This window comes from Nomascus leucogenys, chromosome 13 (assembly GCF_006542625.1).
Source record: "Nomascus leucogenys isolate Asia chromosome 13, Asia_NLE_v1, whole genome shotgun sequence".
Lineage (NCBI taxonomy): Eukaryota > Metazoa > Chordata > Mammalia > Primates > Hylobatidae > Nomascus > Nomascus leucogenys.
The window spans coordinates 57,537,406-57,552,857 of record NC_044393.1 but is presented as its reverse complement, the minus strand read 5'-3'; the positions used below and the strand labels follow the sequence as shown (position 1 = coordinate 57,552,857).

Here is a 15,452-nt window from a genome sequence, read left to right as displayed (position 1 = left end):
GAACCGAGGGAGGCTCTGTGAGGCCAGAGCACATTTGGCTGGAGAAGGAGGAGAGGATGGCAGTAGAAGGAGAAGGAAAAGAAAACTGCTCACTTGCATGCAGATGCTGTGAGCTGACGGGGCAAGTTCAAATTGAAGTTAGAACAGACGACTGGGGTTGTCAAGACCTTGAAGGATGAACCTGTTTCTTTTTCATTCCTGAATCTTGCCCCAGCACCCTGGAGGCTGGGGGTGGAGGAGGTGGCGAGGTGGGGTGGGATGGTGAGGAGCTCAGAAAATGTTTTCCTGAATTAGAGAACTGAAGGAATCAAGGCTCCGCTGAGCTCACTAAGAGCTGGAGCCTGCTGTAAGTGGTTAAGTCGGGTGATACCCAGCAGACAAGTAATTTAGTGTGCAGACCGGAGTAGATTACGGAGGAGCCAAGGGTCAGGCTAAGGATCCTGAACACCATCCAGGATAGAGTGGAGACGTGGGCTTCGGAGCCTGAACTATGCAGCAAGCAGTGTGTTTACTCAAATACTACACAGTTGGAAAATCTTAATTCTTGATTTACATTGCCAAAAAAAAAATCTCCATAATACTCCCACATTTGTAAATAAGCAACCCGAACTAACCCTATTCCTTGGGACCAGAAGACCCAATTTCTACCGCGGATAGATAGCATCCGCCTTATGCTAAAGGCTCTTTTTTCTGGGGGAGCGGGGGGTGGGGGGGCGGGGAGTGTTTGGAAAGAACGGTTGCAAAAACAAAACAAAACCCCAAAAAACCACTCACCCAATCTCAACCACCCCAACTGATGAATTTCGAAGAAAGTGCTTTTTAAAAAAGAAAAAACTAGAAGACCACAGACCTCCCACAGAAAGCTAAACCCATGAGAGTGGCATTCAAAAACTACCCATTTTCTGGAACATCTTTTGTAGCTAAATCCCAGCCACCCTAGCCCCGGAACACTCCCGCCCTCCGTCCCCGCACCCCCATCCCCGCCGCCACACGCGCTCGCAGGCTGACAGAGGTTGGCGGTGGGGCGGCCGCTCAGGTGAGGGGCCACCCAGTCCCTCGAGGCGCCGGCGGCTGGAGCCCATTCGCTGCCGTCGCAGCAGCAGGGCAAGAGGGGGTTGGCCGGGAGGGGAAGAGGCGGAGGACGCCCGGCAGGAGTGCGGGGGAGGGGGACGGGAGGACGCTAAGGAGAGCCGGGAGGGGCAAGAGCACGGCGCGGGGAGGAGGAGCGGAGAGGGCGGGAGCGGCGGGGGCGCGCGCCGGCGCGGGGCCAGCCTCGCTTCGCCAGGGTCGCTGGCGGACGCGCGCCGCAGTCCGAGCCTCAGACGCGCGGGCGCGGGGGACGGCGCAGGGGCCGCTTGGCTGGAGTAGCCAGAGAGGATAGCTTCGTCGAGAACGGAGGACACCGGCGGTCCAGGGTCCTGGGCAGTCGCGCCAGAGCTGAGCGGTGGGCGCGGCGCGAGAACGTAAGTAGCTCCCTGCGCGTCTGGCAGTGACACTGGGTCCTGCTCGGGGGTGACGGCTGGAGCGGAGGAGGACGCGCGAGGCTGCTGCGTTGTCACTGGGACACCGGTGCGGGGTTCAGCCGAGCGCTCACCCGGCTGGCAGCGCTGCAGGAGGGGCAAAGCAGATCTCCAACTCCCTTCTGCCCTGCAGGCCCCCGACACTGCCGCAAGCGCCGAGAGGGAGCAGGGGGACCTGCGCTTGGGTGAAGGCACAGCTGAAATCCAGCAGCGCCGGCACCCACCACCCTCTCCGGTCTGTGGCCAACTTCTGCTCGGCGCCCGCACCCTACCCTTTCCGGGAAGCCCTGCCCAGAGCTCTTGCTCGTGGGCAGTTGGGCATGGAGAGCCTGCGGGCCCGGCACGGCGGCTTCCTGGGCTTGGGCACGGAGGCGCGGGGCCTCACGCCACAGTGCCGGCGGGGCGAGGAGCGCGGGGGCCGGGCCGGGAGCGCACGGGCGTGTGCCTGCTCGGGCCCCTGTGGACACGTCTGGGCGTGGGCTTTGTTCGGAAGTGCCTACACCTGTGCTGACCGCCGAGTTCGGGGGGCGAGGCCGACTTCGCTTCTCCACTCTTGTTGCCTGGAGAGGGCTCGGGGAATCGAGGCGGAACGAGAGAGACACGGAGGACAGAGGGGTGGGGCGCTTGCAGGGGCTTTGTCGGCCTTACAGGTGCGGGTCCCGGGAGTCCCTGCGCCCCGCCCTGCCTCCGAGGGCTGGGACTTGTCGGTGCCGGCGCGCCGGGCTGGGGGCTGTCTGGAAAGATTGCCTTCCCTGCCCAGGCTCTTAGCCGTGGGATCTGGCATCCGCTCCGCCCGGGATGCTGTGTTTTGCCAGGAGTGATTACCCGCCCTGGAGCATCCATCTCGCAGCGAGCGCCATCTGCGCCGAGCGCCGCCCCCGGCCCCCTCCACGCCGCGCGGGTGGGCGCTGCCGCATCCTGGTCCCCGGCGGTTGGCCAGCTCAGCCACTCCCGGCCCGCATCTGCTAGAGTGCGGAGGGGGACGGGGTGTCGCAGTAGGGTGAGCCAGGGAGTCGTCAATTCTTCCAAAGCGGTGTCCTCAGGGCAGCAAACGCTGCCGGAGGGCTCCCCGGGCCCCGGGGCTGGCGAACAGGCTGCTTCCTTCCCCGGATCGCCTCCCCTCCCGCCCGCGCCCGCGGCCACATCTTCGTCCCCCGTACGCTGGAGGGTGGCCCCTGCGCCGCGGGCACCGAGGGAGGGCGCCGAGCGGTGGCGTTTCTTTCGCACTCCGCCTCTCTCCTTCCCTTTTCTTCGCACCAGGGGCTCCAGCCCTTGGCTACCACGGGCGCAGAACTGTCCTGAGAAGGAAGCTTTCTTTTCCTTTCCGAGTCCCAGATGGTTAACGCTCAGAAGTGCGGGTCTAAGAGACTGGGCCCTTCCTCGCCCCAGGCTTTTGCAGGAGGAGATGGAGCCAAGTGTAATGAAGCAGGAGGCATTGGTTGTGCACCAGGAGCTCCCCCTGGGGTGGTCCTGGAAAGGAACACAGTAACCGCTGATTACAAACCTTGGAGGCTGGGCTGCTTTATGGGACTGCATTGTGCTAACCATGCCCTGCTGTTAAAATATTGTAATAATGGCAGTACTTGCTGAAGTACTGAAATGGAGTTAGGCAACTACTTTCTGCTTTAATGGTAATGATAGCCAACTGGTTTTGAGAGCTTTAGATGTGCTGGGCGCTGCGCATGTTACATGTATCATCTCATTTAATTCTCACAGCAACCCCATTTTAAAAATTAGGAAATGAAGGCTTAGAGAAGCCAAATAACTTTCCCAAGGCCACACAGCTAGGAAGTAGGGGAGTGGGATTGTTTTTGTACTTGTGCTTTACAATCCAAGACTGAGAATGTGGCCTTTTGGAGGCTTATCAGTTTAGGGGAAACCTAAACCACTGAGTGTTCAAAACCAGAGAGATACACTACAAGCCCATTTAATTCTGAGTTCTGCAGAACTCACAGTAGCAGGCAATATTGTAATTCAGAGAATTGTATTGTGGAATAGCCTTTTATTCCCATGTAACTCCTTGACATATTCTTTTATTTCTGTTAGCTTTTAAGTATGTGGCTGTTAACCCACAATCCAACCCATTACAGTCACTGAACTGTTCTTAGTAACCAGGGCCTCTGTGATTACATAGATGTTCCTGGCACTTCATAAAGTTTCATAAAACTTTTTTTCTTTAAAGAAAAGGTCCCCAGCCCTGAATGTCCTTTGTACACGGTTTTGACTGCAAATGAGTTACTCCTCTAATTGGATTTTGAGTTTGAATAGGACTCTAGTATCCGATCTTAGGAAATCATTCTATTTCCTAAATATATAGAAACATGTGGGGGCATTTATGAAGATGCTCCATGTTAACTAGTAGAAAAGGAAAATTTGAACCAAAGTGGAATCAGCTATTTCTGGAATAACTTTTAGAATTATAATTAACTGATCAATTGGAAAAATTGATTTATTTTGCATTCATAGTCCTACTGACTCATAGTCTTGTTTCAGCCTTCTTTTTACAGGAAAGTTGCTTTTGCAGGAAACTTTTACAGGAAAGTTGCTAAACATCTTACATAATCCAGGAATTTTAGAGCTATTAGAGGACTCAGGCAACATTGTATCTAACTAATCCTTCGAGTTTCAAAACAACTGCAGTAGGGCTCAGCCATGTAATGCAGGGTAGTGATGAAGTCTTTGGACTGAAGGCCATTGCCCTTACACCACGTCATTTTTGTTAATGCTACAGTGACAGTGAATAGAAAGCATCTTTGGAAATAGTACTTCCTGTGCGGCCAATACAGCAATGATGGCAATAATCGCTAGGTGTGGGTGCTTCAGAAGTGTGAGGGGGTCCTGAGAATGTATACACCTGTGCTGTAGAAAATTTCAAGAATCATTTCAAATAATGCTTTCATGCAGGTGTAATTTTCCCTGTGTAACAGCTTGAATATAAATAGACTCTACAGATATTATATTGTGTACGTACATAGGAGCTATTGAATGGAACTCCACAGGAAGCTTTTCCGGTAAAAAGATTTCATTCATTCATTCATTCATTCATTCCTTAATAAATATTTACTGTGTTCCAGGCAGTGGGGATACAGTGGTGAGCCAAACAGAATATCTGTCCTTGAGAAGATTAATTCTAATTTTATCATCTAGCTACATACTTCATCACACAGAGATTTTTTTCACATATCACAAATGCACAGCCAATGAACTTGCACAAACTGAACACATTGACTTAACTAGCACTCAGATCAAGGAACAGTGTAATGCACATCTGAGAAAGCCCTCTTGCGGCCCCTCCCAGTCATTACTCACCCCAAAGGGTAACCACTGAGGCACTGAGGCTTTTTCCTTATATTCTCACCATAGATCAGCAACTATTGGAATCTCATCCTCATTTTCAAAGAGTACCTACCATCTGAGAAGCTCGGTAACCCATAGCAAATTTAACTGGAATGTAGAGCTTCTAACATATTCTTTAGGAAGTTTTGTGCATTTGAATCAAAAGACTGCTTTAGGTCAGTCTTCAGCTGTTGCAATCATTGATGAAGAGGAAATGATTTGAAAATTCCTAAATACATTTAGATATTCTTTTCCCTTAAAATTTTATGCTTCTCTGCCTGAAGGATCCCTTCCAGGAACCTTCCTGGCAGGTGAGGACAGAGGAGAGAACTGGATGCTAATGGCAAAAATACAGTGACTTATTTTATTTAAACATTTTACTGCCTTGGCAAATGAAAAGCTCCTTCTATTGAAAACAGCCTCTGTTGGGGTCAAAGGCTGAAGTTTCTTCCCCCACTACAGCATTAATGAGATAAAATTGACAAGTAAAAGTTGTATACATTTAATATTTACAACATGATATTTTGATATATGTATACATTGTGAAATGATTACCACAATCAAACTAATAAACACATCTATCACCTCACACAGTTAATTTGTGTATGTGTGGTGAGAACATCTCATCTCCCCAATTCCCCTACCCCCTGGCAATCACCATTCTACTCTCTGCTTCTATGAGTTCGACTGAAGTTGCCAAGAATAGGAAGATGTACCAAAATGAATTGACAAACTTTTATTTTTTCTCTTAAAATTGAAGGCTACATGAGGAAGGAAATAGGGGAATGGCTCAGCCTTCAGCTTCAGCAACTGTAAATCCTTCATTATCAGGTTGTCTTTAAATGGGGCAGCAAATGCAATATGTTTATATAAAATATGTTTTTGCTAAGTTACTTTTTTATTGTGGTAAAATATATATGACATAAGATATGCCATTAAACTATTTCTAAGTGTATACTTCAGTGGCATTAAGTACATTCACATTGTGTGCAGCCATCACCACTATACCTCTCCACAACATTTTTTGCCTTCCCAAATTGTAACTCTGTACACATTAAACAATAGTTCATAACCCCTCAGCCCCCAGCCCCTGGCAACAAACATCCTACTTCCAGTCTATGAATTTGATGACCCTAAGTACCTCATATGAGTGGAATCATACAGTATTTATTTGTCTTTCTGTAACTGGTTTATTTCGCTTACCATAGTGCCTTCAAAGTTGATCCATGTGTCAGAATTTCCTTCCTTTGTAATGCTGAATAATATTTCATTGTATATATATGCCACATTTTGTTTATCCATTCATATATCATATATACTTGGGTTACTTTCACCTTTTGGCTACTGCAAATGATGCTGCCATGAACATGGATGTACAAATATCTGAGTCACTGCTTTCAATTCTTTGGGGCATATACCCAGAAATGAGACTGCTAGATCATATGGTAGGCCTATTTTTTTTTTGAGACATCGTTATACTCTTTTCCATAGTAGCTGTACCATTTTACATTTCTGCCAACAATGCACAAGGGTTCCAATTTGTTCACATTTTCTCCAACACTTGTTATTTTCTGTTTTCTTAATAATAGCCATCCTAATAGGTGTGAAGTGCAATCACTGTTACTTTTTTCTTTCTTTCTTTCTTTTTTTTTTTTTTTTTTTGGAGACGGAGTCTCGCCCTGTCACTTGGGCTGGAGTGCAATGGTGCAATCTCGGCTCACTGCAACCTCTGCCTCCCTGGTTCAAGTGATTCTCCTGCCTCAGCCTCCTGATTACCTGGGATTACAGGCACCTGCCACCATGCCCAGCTAATTTTTGTATTTTTAGTAGAGACAGGGTTTCCCCAGGTTGGCCAGGCCGGTCTTGAACTCCTGACCTCAGGTGATCCATCCACCTTGGCCTCCCAAAGTGATGAGATTACAGGCGTGAGTCACCATGCCCAGTCACTTTTATCTTTTAAAGCTGTAAATTAATATCTATATATTCTGAACAAGTCATTCACAGCATTTCTAATTTATTGGTTTAACATTTATTAATGTGGAGGTATATGGTTTTCAACAAGTATTAATAGATTACATTGTGCAAAGCAAGAAATTGATGTTGTGGAGCATATGTGTTGTAGTCCAAGTCCAGGATAAGCCAGCATTGGTGGCATACATTCATGTTATTTTTCTAAAATGTTGAATTAGAGTACCTATGTCTGTAATGCACTTGTGCTAAATGGTTTTGATATGAGGGTAAGTTAAATAAATATGGTTTTTATAAATGCCAAAAAATGACAATATTATTTTAATCTAGAACAAGAGCAAATTTGCCTCATATCTGAAAATAGAAAGAAATATTCTTATGCTGAATGTTTAGGGATATACTGGCATTGTAAATTATAGTTCCACATTGGGCATTTTTCCCTACCATTGAATCTTCAAAGATGACAGCATAAACCTTCACCACCCAATTATAATTGCTTAGCTGAGCTAATAAAAAAGATGTGGTGTCAACTTAATTGACCTATTTTACTGGCCTACAAAATTGGAATTTCAAATTAGAAAAAGGTAATTTTTAACAGTCTGATGGAGGGTTTCCCTCAAGTGACTAAGAAGCTAGTGAAGATAAAAAAAAAAAAAAAAGCCAGCGGTAAAGGGAACAAATTTACAACCACTAATGCTCCTGTACCGCACATACTGTCCTAACGGCATATTCATTTCGAACACAGGAATGACGAATCTTACTTGTATTATGTGCTCTCCGAATGTCTTCCATATTGCCCTGGACTAAAACATTGTTTAATTCACATGAGAATGAAAATGACAGGTACTGTCAGGCAAAAATGATCCTCTTGAAATTCTTCTCATTAAATAATGGTAGGAAGGGCTGGAAACTATATTTTGAATATATATATGTTGAATATATATATACGTATATATACACATATATATATACGTATATATATATATGTTTAAATTTTATTATGTGCATAGTGTGTTGGTTCAAAACCCACTGTAACCAGAAAAAAAAAAAAATCTATTTCTAGGGCAATCTGAGGGAATCCTGTAGGAGGTCTTCCACTGGGTAATATGCCATGAATTTGATTTATCTTTCTCAAGTGGGCTGAGAGCATTCAAAAAATTCAGTACGAGTATTCAGCATGTAGTGATCTTTTCTCCAAATTTCAACTTTAAAGCTAATTTCATGCCACTTTTTGATGTCCTTGGCATTTGAATGGCATGATTTATGGCATGCATTTTTGATGAACATTTACAGACTCGTATTCAACACCACTGACAGATTCTCTCTCAAGGGAAAGGGGAAGTACTAATCTTCCATTAATTATGCCTTAAGGTAAGAGTGGCCTGTCCAAAGAGTTTTGTCCTGGAGTTTTTTGGTTCTTTGAGGAAGGATGGCTTGCGAGCGAGTCTGCTGCTGCCTTCCAAAACCTGGTGTGCCTTTTCAGTCCCTTACCTCAATAGAGAGCTGAAAGGACAAAAGTGAACAAAGGAGGCCTGTTTTGCCTGCCCCACTTGCTGGGCTGTTGTCTTGGCCCTTTTCAGTGAAGGGAGTGGGGAGCTGGGTCAAAGTTGAAGAACACTGAAAAGGAATTCAAGCTTCATGTCGAAATTTGAATTATAGCTTCAGTTTGAGTGCCGAGTAGATTAGTTCGAATTGAAATTTGTGAATCTGTGGAAGCTTAAGTGACAGATGGTGTTGGAACAACCTACATAGAGCTGGATGGCACACCCGAAATGTTGAGTGCCCAAGCGAGGCACTTGGTAAACATCTAGTTAACTGACAAAAGTTTTAAAACTGTAGGAAGTTCAGTTTGCTGCTGTACGCTGCATTAAGACATTGGGCTGTGTGAATTAAGGGGAGGCCCCTGTGTCTGGCGCTCACTCAGATGCACTTGTTCCCCCTAATTGCATTGCAAATATTCTTCTGACTGTTCTGCAGCTTTCCCCTCTATTATCTTGTTGAATAAATACAGAATTGCCCAACCAGCTTCCCTTGTAAAATTGCATCGCAGTGTTTTGGTGTTGTCCACAGATTGTTTTGATGTGTGACAAGATACATCTGTCCTAAATATTGTCTAACCAGTGTTTTTTCTTCCCAGATAAGTATATTTATGAAGTGTGATTTTGGCTTTCTGCTCCCAGTGGGAGTCCATCACTCTTATATTTGCTCTTGAAGTTTTTCATATGGCACATAGTTTTCCATTCATTTTGGTAGGCAGCATCTGATTCAAAACATTCCAGTAGGAAATGTTTTCTAGTGTGTGCATCACTAGAATAATAAAAGCAGCTACTAGGAGGTAGAGGGTACTAGAATGTATTATAATAAGTGAAATAAAGAGCAATTTTGGGTAATTTGAAATTCTTCCTGGTGTTCTGTAAAACTACGATTGGAAATGGAAAAATTGTAGTATTTGAAAACTGAAAAATTGAAAGTTGAAACATCACCAAATTTTGCTTTGGCATCTTTGACTACTTAAATGACCTGACATAGTCTTTTCTTCTGATGTTAGGAGCATGACGGCTAAAAGCCATTTTTGTAAATGTATATTTAGTACATTCAAATGAATATTTCTACTTTTAGGGAAATAACATTAACATGGCAATATTTGAACAGTTAGTAACATGGAAATTCCAACATAATAAATACTCTAATGGGCCAGGTGCGGTGGCTCACGCTTGTAATCCCAGCACTTTGGGAGACCGAGGCGGGCAGATCACGAGGTCAGGAGATCGAGACCACGGTGAAACCCTGTCTCTACTAAAAAATACAAAAAATTAGCCCAGTGTGGTGGCGGGCGCCTGTAGTCCCAGCTACTCGGAGAGGCTGAGGCAGGAGAATGGCGTGAACCCGGGAGGCGGAGCTTGCAGTGAGCTGAGATTGCGCCACTGCACTCCAGCCTGGGCGACAGAGCGAGACTCCATCTCAAAAAAAAAAAAAAAAAAAAACTCTAATGTAAACAAATCTAATTTACTTTAGAATGATTATATTAACTTACACAACGTGTTGTGTTTTACGTGAATCGTGATATATACCTGTGTGTCTCATGAATTTTAAGGTAAATTTCATTTTAATAGATGTGCTGGGGTTTAAAAAACTCCATGGTTATGTATATGTTTCTAGTAACAGTTACTGTGATGTGAAATTATAGTGGAAGGTAAATAGATGTCAAGGATTCACTGCTGTCCTAAAACCATGAGGGGGTTCATTAAACAGCAGAGAGGGAGTGAGTTTATGATCAGACTCATTACCTGTAAAGGTAATAGCTTAAAATTTGAAAGAAAGAGAAAGGGAAAAGAATAAAAGTTTTTATGGCTATTGCCTGGCTAATGGAGAATAGTCTCCATAGCACTCAATACGAAATATTGTAGGGATATTTTACTGTAGTACTTTGGGTCATTGAAGTAACTTGACATCATAAAATAGAAATAACTCATAAGTCACCTTACAAAAATGAAATATGATAAGACATTTGCATTTAAAAGAAATGTATTGAGAAGAATTTACTAAGAATTGAAAGCTAAAGTTATTTCAGTGTAACATGCTTAAATTCCTAGCCAAATCCACTCTATTTTCCAGCTGTTTTGTTCCTTTATGTACAGGTGGCCCCAGCTTGAGAAAGTTAGCATATGAAAATGTGAATTTGGCTGGGCGCAGTGGCTCACACCTGTAGTTCCAGCACTTTGGGAGGACAAAGTAGGTGGATCATGAGATCAGGAGTTCAAGAGCACCCTGGCCAGCATGGTAAAACCCCCTCTCTACTAAAAATACAAAAACAAAAATTAGCCGGGCATGGTGGTGCGTGCCTGTAATCCCAGCTACTTGGGAGGCTGAGGCAGGAGAATCACTGGAACCCAGGGGGCAGAGGTTTCAGTGAGCCGAGATTGTGCCACTGCACTCCAGCCTGGGCAATAGAGCGAGACGCTGTCAAAAAAAAAAAAAAAGAAAAGAAAATGTGAACTTGTCAAACCCATATGGGGTGACTCTTCACATCAAACAGGATTCTTCACTTTGCATAAGGATTATATGATGAGTGAGCTCCTGTAATGTATCAAAGTTCAATTCATGAAAATTTTTTCAGAAATATCTAAGTAGATACTCTGTTGAAAGAGCAAATAGATACCAAGTGAAACTTAAGCAAATAAGGCTCAATAAAAATTAGTAAAGAGGTAGACAGGTGGGTCCGGGTGTGGTGGCTCACGCTTGTAATCCCAGCACTTTGGGAGGCCTAGGCGGGCAGATCACTTGAGGTCAGGAATTTGTGACCAGCCTGGCCAACATGGTGAAACCCCATCTCTACTAAAAAAATACAAAAATGAGCCAGGTGTGGTGGTGGGCATCTGTAATCCTGGCCAACATGGTGAAACCCCATCTCTACTAAAAAAATACAAAAATGAGCCAGGTGTGGTGGTGGGCATCTGTAATCATCTACTGAGGAGGCTGAGGCATGAGAATCACCTCAACCCAGGAGGCGAAGGTTGCAATGAGCTGTGATCATGCACTTGCATTACAGCCTGGGCAACACAGCGAGACTCCATCTCAAAAAAAAAAGACATAGGTTGTAAATGCAGAGAGAACATACGATTGTATACAAATATTTGATATTTGCTCTAAATAACATTGAGGGGTCGAGTCTGCATGATAAAGGAAAGCAGATAACTAAGATAGTCATCCAGGCATTTGGGGCCCTTGCTTATCTTAGTCAGCTTTCCCCATGTCTCCTAACTTCGGAAACCATCCTTGCTCTGTTCTGCAAGGAGCCTCAGTTGCTCTTCACATTATGCATGGTGGTATGTATCTGAGAGCCCCCAAATTTGAAAAATGAGTGAGTGCGAGAATGAATGACTGAATACATGAATATTGCAAAATGTCAGAATGTCAGGTGGATCTTTGTTGGAGAAAATTGGGGGATTTTGTTCTCAGCCCTGGTTTGAAAACATAGATAGATCTAGACCATGAGAAACCAAACATTTATAATTTCATGCCTGGACTCTGTAGATTGTAATTTGCTTGCTGGTTCTAAATTAGGCACTTGAGCAAGCAGGTGAAATCATTGAATCCAGAAGGGTACTATTTTTAAAATTGCTGCTGTGGAGGTCTAAATGACATCCTTGTGACCCAAAAGAGTTCCTCTATAATTTTCTACTTTTGCTAATGGCAGATGATTCCGGATTTGCACGTGGCTTTCCTTTCCCTTCACTGTCTGAAGCTGGTGCTTGTCATTTTCCTCCGGAGGTCTCTGGGTGGCTGCCCACTGACTGAGTTAAGCACTTTCTGAGATTGCTTTCTACCCTCTGAATTTGAAGAAATCAGAAGTGAGGCACACAGAACTGAAATGAAAACTGAAGAGACTGGTATGTGAAACAGATCAGAAGCTCTCATGCTGTAGCTTTAAAAATGGAACTTTCTCCCCTAAGATGTGAGTTGAACTACAGCATGGCCTTTCGTAACCAGGTAGTGGGTTATAGGGGTTGGATTCAGGGCAGTGGTGCCTTATTAGAGACACCTAGAATAAAAAGTTATGTAACATCTTTGATTAATTAAAATTTGAGAAGAACTAGGCTACTCCACATAGATTAAGAAATCTCATATACTGCATGGCTTTGGAAAAGTTACTTAAGTACTTCTTTATTTAGAAAATAGAGATAAAACACAAAATCTTTGTCACCACCCAACCCTACATCACAAGGGTATGTGACTATAACAAATGATAAAATGAAAGTGCTAAGAGAGAAAGATGACATAAATCTGTGTTATTAGGTAGAATGCACTTGACATTTTTTGCAAAACTTGCTTCAGGCATATGTATGTATCATATATTCTTAACAATATATGTGGCTACTCGATTTTGAATAAATGAAGTGGTCTTGCACTGTGGCCTGGAGATTGATACCCTTATTGATGCTGCAGGATAGGACTGTTCTCAAAACACGAATTATAATCTTACTCTCCAAAAAATGATAATATATATGTTAAAGTCATGTTGAGTCAATATGATAAAATAAGAGTCAGCAAAGGTGTCGGCAGTGTTCCTTCTGAGAAGGAACTTTTTATTTTTTGGTTGCAGTCAATGTCCATAAATCTAATTGTATCTTATTTCAAGCCATAATCCATTCATATTTTTTAAAAGGACAGTCAATAATTTTGTTGTGTGTCAGGCATGACTAACTAGCAACCCCATAAACCAATAAAGCATGAAGCTTTTTTAATATATTAAATTCATCTAGTTTACAAACTGCATGTACTTAGAAGTTTGAAATAAAGGGAGGTACATGCAGTGTGGCTTGTGGTTTGTATATACAGTTGAGGTATTTTGCATTTATTCTGTTCCTCTGCACCTCAGTGAAGAGATGGAGATTAAAAATTGTAATCATTATTGACCTGGACTCTGTCGACACAGAATTTTAGAAATGGGAATGTGTTATGGATTGAATTACGTCCCTTCAAATTCATATGTTGAAGTCCCAACCCCCAGTGCCTGAGAATGTGAACTTATTTGCAGATAGGGTCTTTACAGTTAAAGTGAGATAATTAGGTTAGGCCCCAATCCAATATGATTAGTGTCCTTATAAAAAGAGGCAATTTGGAGATAGGCAGAGTAGAAGAAGGCCTGTGGAAATGAAGGCAGAGATCTACAAGCCAAAAATGGCCAAAGGTTGCCAGCAAACCACCAGAAGCCAGGAGAGATGCATGAACAGATTCTCTCTCACAGGCCTTGGAAGTGACCGACCCTGCGGACACCTGGATCTTGGACTTCGTGTCTCCAGAACTGTGAAACAATAAACTTCTGTTGTGTAAGCCTCCATTTTGTGGTACTTTGTTACAGCAGCCCCAGCAAACTAATACAGAATACAATAATAATTCATCTGTTTCTAAACCTATTCCTTACCAAAAAAAAAAAAAAAAAAAAAAAAAAAGAGAATACAGCTTTCCCATACTTCTGTGTCATATAGCTATGTCAATAGAGTCATCCCTCAGTATCCAAGGAAGATTGGTTCTCAGACCACCCCCTAACCCCCAGGATATCAAAATCAGAGGCTGTTCAAGTCTCTGATATAAAATGGTGTAGTATTTGCATATAACCTACATACATCTTTCCATATACTTAAAATCATCTCTAGATTACAATGTAAATGCTATGTAAATAGTTCTTACACTGTATTGTTTTGAAATTTGTATTATTTTAAGTCGTTGCATTTTATTTATTTATTTATTTATTTATTTATTTATTTATTTAAGGATATTTTCCGTCAGTGATTGGTTGAATCTGCAGATGCAAAACCCAGGGATACAGAAGGCCAACTGTATCCCTATCTCTCTCTATCTCTATCTCATCATCTATATCTTTATCTGAGTCTAAACCTACACCTGTATCTATTTATGTATCTATATATCTATCTACCTATCTATCATCTATCTATCTATCTATCTGTCTATCTATCTATATCTGTATACTTTGTGTACCAAAGGAATACATATATAGTAATTGGCTATTTAGAAAGTTATTCCTTGAATTAAGGCACAGAGATGCTGGGAGTGGTGAAGAGCGTATTAATTTTATTACCTGGACAAATGTTTGAAGTTGGTAGTTTAATTAGTTGATTACCTTTTTTCGATTATAATCAGCTGCAACTTTGCTGCCTCCATCAAGTGTAAATTTTCATCACCTGGTAACTTAAGGGCACATATTTTGTTTAAGTCTCTACAGGTGCCCAGGCTGTGCCTTCGTAGTCAGAAGGTTTCTTTCAACATGAAAAATGTTACGGTTGCTGATGTTTACTCAAGCTGAGGAAAGCAAAGCCTTGGGTGAGCTAGCTCTTAGACAACTTCAGCCTTCAGTGGGGCAGGGTAAAAATGGCATTGTGGAGAATTTTGCAGCTAGCTATAATCAGGCAGCACCACTGTCTATTTGGAGAAACAGAATTGTCAAGAGCTTTGATTCAACTTGAATATTAATTTGAATATACTGGGAACTCTAAAACCATTTTAGCTGGTCCTTTATGATGTCTGCCCATTTGGTGTGAATGTCTGTTCTTCATTCCCACCAGTGGCAGCCTTGTCTGTCTTGGATGGTGAGCTCCTCCAGGGAAATGACCTTACCTACTAATGTCATGTGTATGGCGTTTAATGAACTGTGACATACAGAAAAAAAAAAGGTCTAATTGTTTTAAATAATAGCAACGAGATTATTTGGTAGGAAGATTCCTGGGATGAACACTGAGAACTTTACAATTCTGAGTTTGTGTCATTCACTGATCTCATTTTAATATATAGACCATTTGCCAATTTGAGGTTTCCTCCTGGTGAATATGTTCTTTCCATGCTACAGACATAAATTTATTTATGATCCTGACAGGAGCAACTAATGAGAATCTACCAACATCCAGCAGGAAACAATTTTGAATTATGGCTATTTTTATTATGCATATTCTCGCAGCTTCTTTTTAACACACAAGGAAGTGAGGTGAAAATTGATTGACATGTTTAAGGCCCTAGACGGGAGCAGAGAGTACAGGCGATAGTTTGTATCTGAATATCACTGTTTCAATATGAGCTCTTTAGATCTTTTAAATATTTGCCTTGAAAGACAGT

The 15,452-nt window shown here is 42.9% G+C and overlaps 1 protein-coding gene across 46 annotated transcripts in view; it reads left to right on the top strand.

Moving 5' to 3' along the window:
- Window positions 1-985: 985 nt before the first annotated feature.
- The window catches only part of NRCAM (neuronal cell adhesion molecule), a 314,145-nt gene continuing 299,678 nt past the window's right edge, over window positions 986-15,452 (top strand). For 41 of the 46 annotated variants that reach the window (XM_030826471.1, XM_030826437.1, XM_030826433.1 and 38 more), the window contains exon 1: window positions 1,257-1,463. The gene's annotated coding sequence lies outside the window, so the exon portion shown is untranslated. Of the gene's footprint in view, window positions 1,037-1,256; window positions 1,464-15,452 lie in introns of those variants that run through there. The other 5 variants (XM_030826464.1, XM_030826448.1, XM_030826445.1 and 2 more) reach the window with 1 other exon arrangement.